The following is a 6,364-nucleotide window of genomic DNA, read 5'->3' on the forward strand; positions in this document are numbered from 1 at the left end:
CACACATACCGGTAACTGCCGCCCAGGATCAACTCCTTAAGCTGAGGCCCCTTTTTCGCCGCTGGAAACATGCCGCATTAGCTGGCACCGCAGGGGGTGGTCCCATGGCAACGCTAACAGTCCGGTCCCGAGCGCGAGCCGCAGGAAATATCCGGGCCCAAGTTGTCCGCTGCAAGGACACCCCGCCCACGGCAGCGCCACCAAACCGCTTTCTATGCCGCTGGCGTCCCCGGGCTGGAGCCGTGAAAGCCGGTCCAGCAGAACCGGGCCGCGGAGGCCAAGCCTTGCTTACCAGCAACACTGGAGCTTCTCACGTCGACTGGTAGGTTTTCCGTGCCATTCCGCTCGGACCGCCGGCTTCTTGCTACTGGGCTGTCTCCCTCCGGAACTGTTTCCCCCCCCTCCCGTCTATGTCGACCCCTTAGTTCCTTAGTTGACCCGAGTATAAGCCGAGGGGGGCATTTTTCAGCCCCAAAAATGGGCTGAAAACCTCGGCTTATACTCGAGTATATACGGTACTTTTAACTTTTTCAAAAGAAAGCTTGTAAAATGTGACTTTCTCGTGGTAGGGAAACGCTTCCTTTGCTGGAATTCTTAAACAACATAGATCCTCATGTTTACAAGCTAAAGAGAGAGCATTAGGGAAATGATTCAGACATATTCATACAACCAGTTTAAATTAATAACTCATTACAACCAGAACATAAGACAGTCTTTTCTGTCTAGAGACAAAGTACACATATAGCATTTGTTTCTCAGCCGCTACTATATATATCATGGTGATATTCAGAACAATCTGGGGAAGGAGAGAATAGACATGAAACAGACGTTTCCACACCTACTGTACAGTGAGGGAAAAAATTATTTGATCCCTTGATTTTGTACGTTTGCCCACTGACAAAGAAACAATCAGTCTATAATTGTAATGGTAGGTTTCTTTTAACAGTGAGAGACAGAATAACAACAAAAAAATCCAGAAAACCGCATTTCAAAAAAGTTATAAATTGATTTGCATTTTAATGAGTGAAATAAGTATTTGATCCCCTATCAATCAGCAAGATTTCTGGCTCCCAGGTGTCTTTTATTCAGGTAACATGCTGAGATTAGGAGCACTCTCTTAAAGGGAGTGCTCCTAATCTCAGCTTCTGTCCACAGAAGCAATCAATCAATCAGATTCCAAACTCTCCACCATGGCCAAGATCAAAGAGCTGTCCAAGGATGTCAGGGACAAGACTGTAGACCTACACAAGGCTCAAATGGGCTACAAGACTATCGCCAAGTAGCTTGGCGAGAAAGTGACAACTGTTGGTGCAATTATTCGCAAATGGAAGAAACACAAAATAACTGTCAATCTCCCTCGGTCTGGGATTCCATGCAAGATCTCACCTCGTGGAGTTTCAATGATCATGAGAACGATGAAGAATCAGCCCAGAACAACACGGGAGGATCTTGTCAATGATCTCAAGGCAGCTGGGATCATAGTCATCACACTACGCCGTGAAGGACTGAAATCCTGCACCGCCTGCAAGGTCCCCCTGCTCAAGAAAGCACATGTACAGGCCCGTCTGATTTGCCAATGAATATCTGAATGATTCAGAGAACTGGGTGAAAGTGTTGTGGTCAGATGAGACCAAAATCGAGCTCTTTGGCATCAACTCAACTCGCCGTGTTAGGAGGAGGAATGCTGCCTGTGACCCCAAGAACACCATCCCCGTCAAACATGGAGGTGAAAACATTATGCTTTGGGGGTGTTTTTCTGCTAAGGGGACAGGACAACTTCACCGCATCAAAGGGACGATGGACGGGGCCATGTACCATCAAATCTTGGGTGAGAACCTCCTTCCCTCAGCCAGGACATTGAAAATGGATCTTGGATGGGTATTCCAGCATGACAATGACCCATAACACATGGCCAAGGCAACAAAGGAGTGGCTCAAGAAGTAGCACATTAAGGTCCTAGAGTTGCCTAGCCAGTCTCCAGACCTTAATCCCATACAAAATCTATGGAGGGAGCTGAAGGTTCAAACTGCCAAACGTCAGCCTCAAAACCTTAATGACTTGGAGAGGATCTGCAAAGAGTGGGACAAAATCCCTCCTGAAATATGTGCACACCTGGCCAACTACAAGAATCGTCTGACCTCTGTGATTGCCAACAAGGGTTTTGCCACCAAGTACTAAGTTTTGTTTTGCGAAGGGGGCAAATACTTATTTCACTCATTAAAATTTATCACTTTTTTGAAATGTGTTATTCTGGACTTTTTGTTGTTATTCTGTCTCTCCCTGTTAAAATAAACCTACCATTACAATTATAGACTGATCATTTCTTTGTCAGTGGGCAAATGTACAAAATCAGCAGGGGATCAAATATTTTTTTCTCTCACTGTATGTGTGGGGAATAGAGGACGAAACAGGTCAAGTAATGTTTCCCAAAGTACATGGAGGCAGGCTAGCTTGTGGGTCATGGATACCACTTGGGCTTCCGTTGTGTAGCTTTTGGGGAAGATGCTCTGCCCTACAACCTTGTTTTGGTCCACACTGGAGAGAGCTGAATATTGGATAGGGGTAAAGACATGTAAGTGGCTGGCAGGACATAAGTAGAGGACCCACTCAGCATTTTGGTAATGGTTAGGTTAGGAGTGCATAGAGATTTTTTTCAAAAAATGTAACTACCAGGCTACTCAGTAATAAATATTAATTATTATTACCATGTACTTTCTGATGTTGATTTTTTTTATTTCTATTTATTTATTTGTCAAATTTATATCTCACCTAAAGTGACTCTGCATGGTTTACAATAAAACCAAGAATTAAACATTTTGCAAACCCATTAAAACCATAAACAAGGATAAAACAAAAAAGATGCTTATATACAATATAATCAATGGATAGGCTCCTTACTACCAGGAATCCTCAGGCTTAATGAAAAAAACATGTTATGAGGGCTTTTTCCCCATAAGAATTGGGGCTTACCCTCACTTCAGAAAGGATGATGTTCCAGAGGGCAGGTGCCATGGCAAAAAAGGCCCACCTCTTAGGTCCTGTCAGATGGAAATATTTTATAGGCAGGACACGCAGCATGCCTTTCCTGCCAGACCTATGGAGGGCAAGTAGATATACTAGCAGTGAAAACTATCAATGGCATTATTATAAGTTTAATATATAACAAGATATACACCTAATTTTCTGTTGGGGGGAAAAGTATATTTGGTATTTGGTGGACCCGAGGTTCTTTGATGGAGTAATTTAGAGGGAATTCAGAAATGAAAAAAATCTGTTCTAAGTCAAATATAGCATATCAGACACACTGTTATTCTGTATTTTTCTGGAAAGAAAAATGAAAATATGAAAAATGAATAAATTCTGAATATAGATGAAACACTTTTTGCAGATAATAGATTTTATATTGAGTTGTAAATTACTCCACTGGAAAAAAAGCAAAGCATCTCATCTGTATAAATATTTATTATCAATTTCAAGACTTCATTTGCTAGAAAGTTTACAGACCTGCCAATTCCAAATAGTTTTCACAATGAAACAATGGTTTGTGCTCTTTTGTGCCCAGTTTGCCTGTTTAAAAACTGTTAAATCTGCAACCTCTGTCATCAGGATTAACCCAGATTCATGAAAAATAATCACCAGAAAACCAGTTACAAAGATAGATACAAATGCTAAAAAAAATGGTGCAGTGAAGAAAGTGCCTTAAGTTCACTATATGCTTTGCAGTTAACTTATAAACTGATTCTATATGCAAGATGAAATCTTTATTACATTTGGTGTAAAACATTTATACACATTCTTTACAATTTGTACATTTATTTCAGTGGCTATATAACATTTTATAGAATTTTAGAAGGCAACTAAATTAAAAATAAAACAAGTTTGTGGAAAAAATGTCACTAAAAACAACGAAGAACAGCATTTGTGTCAAGATTACATTCTAATTTGATGTGGTTTGGTTTGATAGGCCTATTCATTTGACAGATTCAAATACTTTATTGATCTCATAATTACTGGAACAGAATGACAATGCCATATTAAGACAAACTTTCAGAATGCATATAGCACTTGCTTGATAATAAAAAAGCAAAGTTCTTTACTTCTCAATCAAAATTAAATAGAAAGCTGCATTTAGCTCAATGGCTTGTTTATGAATATATCTTTTCATTCAGTTTTCCACAGTTCAGGTCTGTGTGACCTATAATCTATATATAAATTGATATTTATGAATTGAACCTAACATTGCAAGCAGAGTCCATTGTTAAGTAGCTAATGTTCTGTTAATCCTAACCTATATTTTAAATCTGAATGATTTAATTTTCCTGATGAAACAGTACAAGATACCATGTTATGACTGAAGGACTCAACATACAGCAATGAGCTTAGAAAATTTCCTATCATGTTGGTTATGATTAGGTATGTGCTACTAAATATAAGGATGTAAAAGGGGGGAAACCCTAATACATAAATTGATAATTTGTTAAGTGTGTATGGCTTGGACCACTGGATGGAACAGTTTTTTCCAGATGTTCAGAATATCTGTATCTACTGTATATAAACGCAGGAAGAAAATATCACAGCCTTAGAAGGCATCTGAGGTACAAGAACAGCCCTTAAGGAGAAGTAATCCATATAAATATATATTTATATATATTACAGAAAATTAATGTTATGGCTATAGTAGAAATGGGATGAATCTCTCCATAGAACTTACCTGAAAGCTAGAAGGCAGTTTAACAATTATATATCTATAGATCCTAATGTTGGCTTTCTTATCCTTTTAAGATCTGATCATTTTATGCTTTTGAAGAGATTAGGATGCTTAACTCTTACCTAACATGGGCAAAGTAGTTAAACTAAAAAAAAATAAATCCAAATATCCATATGTTTGTCCACTCCGGTTTAGAACAATATATCTTTTTTTTTTTTAGTATCTGGCAAACCAACTTTGGCAATTTAGTCTCATCAAATACAGTACTTTCCAGCTTCATTTCAATAACAGCTAGGGAAGGAAAACATGTAGGGTAAAAAATAATGATAAATATCCAGGGCTATAAGGCTAACAAAGTAAACATGTAAAGTTTTTCTTCTTTTCTAAGGTTCATTTTTTAGAAATTATCTTTTTGAAAAAGGCTTTTTGGATGGCAAAGTCTTCCACTTCTTTATTTGCACTTCCCCCATCAATAATCAAAAAAAGCACTTTGGAGTTGTTGTTCTTCATCTGCCTTCAGCTACATCATAGGAAAGCGACTGAGAGCCTGCCTCAGTTTCTGTGCAATCTGAAACACACAGGGAATGTAAAACTTAGAACCCTGGAATGCTCTCAGAATTCCCCCACCATCAATCTGCTTTTAAAGATCATGGAAGAAAGAATGTTACACAATTTGTTCCTGTGGCATGAAATAGACATGAGAAACAAATAAATCCAAACAATAATTCAAAGGATGTAATTATTCAGAAACATACTTTAGCACACTTAATGACTGCAATACTAAAATCCATGACATGATATATTTTACAACAACAACAAAAATAAAACCTGGGTAAATTTCACTATGTTCTTCAAAACCAGTGTGCAAACAAAGTTGGCTAATTTATTTCAAAGATGAAAAAAGACATAATAGATCTGGCTAAAATGGCAATTCATTGCAAACAGGTGATTAAAAAGCTGATTGATAACAACAATGCATATGTGGAAATATTAATCTCCAGCTACCATATTATTCAGGTCTGTTTATATATTAATATATTCATCTAAATGGGCAGTAGCTTCTGGACAGGAGTTAAATGCAATTTAAACTACATTTCCTCTGCCTCTTTGGTATGGGGTTCAGGGGGTAAAATTACAGAGAATTAAGTAGAATAACTGCATGTATCTTAACCGTTCCCCTCTCTCTGAAAGGAATGAAAGAATTGCTAATGAGTTGCCAAGTTTAATTCAATGTGCATCCTAGCCAAAAAAAAAGTGCCAGCTGCAAAAGTCTCATGCAAAATGTGCAATGCAGGAAGGATTAGCAGTGCCAAGCAGCATTTTCTAAGGGAACAAAGGGAAATAATTACACGTCTACATTTTTAAAGTGAAGATTTTCACAAGTGATTTATGAAACAATAGATAAAACCATAAATATTCACTTAACTTTCTATTTAAATTTTTAAAATGTATAACATAAAATTTGAGCACAAAGAGTTCAACTCTATTTAGAAGAACAAGTAACTGTATAGCTGACGGACATAAAAAGAGCACTATATTCAGTACAGCTTACCGTTTCATAGAATTGTGCCTGCTGTTCCAGGTACAGACGCATCACAGTATTATAATCATAAATTCGATTACTGTGGAAGTGATTCATCTCCGCTGTTAATGAAA

At 38.0% G+C, this 6,364-nt stretch overlaps 1 long non-coding RNA gene across 1 annotated transcript; it reads right to left on the reverse strand.

Annotated features, from left to right (window-relative positions):
- Positions 1–3,742: 3,742 nt before the first annotated feature.
- LOC107300493 lies at positions 3,743–6,361 on the reverse strand. The gene is made up of 2 exons (XR_001549221.1): positions 6,261–6,361; positions 3,743–5,276 (listed from the first exon to the last, which is right to left on the reverse strand). It is a non-coding gene; the product is annotated as an uncharacterized LOC107300493 (long non-coding RNA).
- Between the last annotated feature and the right edge of the window lie 3 nt (positions 6,362–6,364).

The sequence above is a fragment of the Protobothrops mucrosquamatus genome, unplaced genomic scaffold (assembly GCF_001527695.2).
Source record: "Protobothrops mucrosquamatus isolate PMUCROS unplaced genomic scaffold, P.Mucros_1.0 scaffold7250, whole genome shotgun sequence".
In the NCBI taxonomy this organism is placed as follows: Eukaryota; Metazoa; Chordata; class Lepidosauria; order Squamata; family Viperidae; genus Protobothrops; species Protobothrops mucrosquamatus.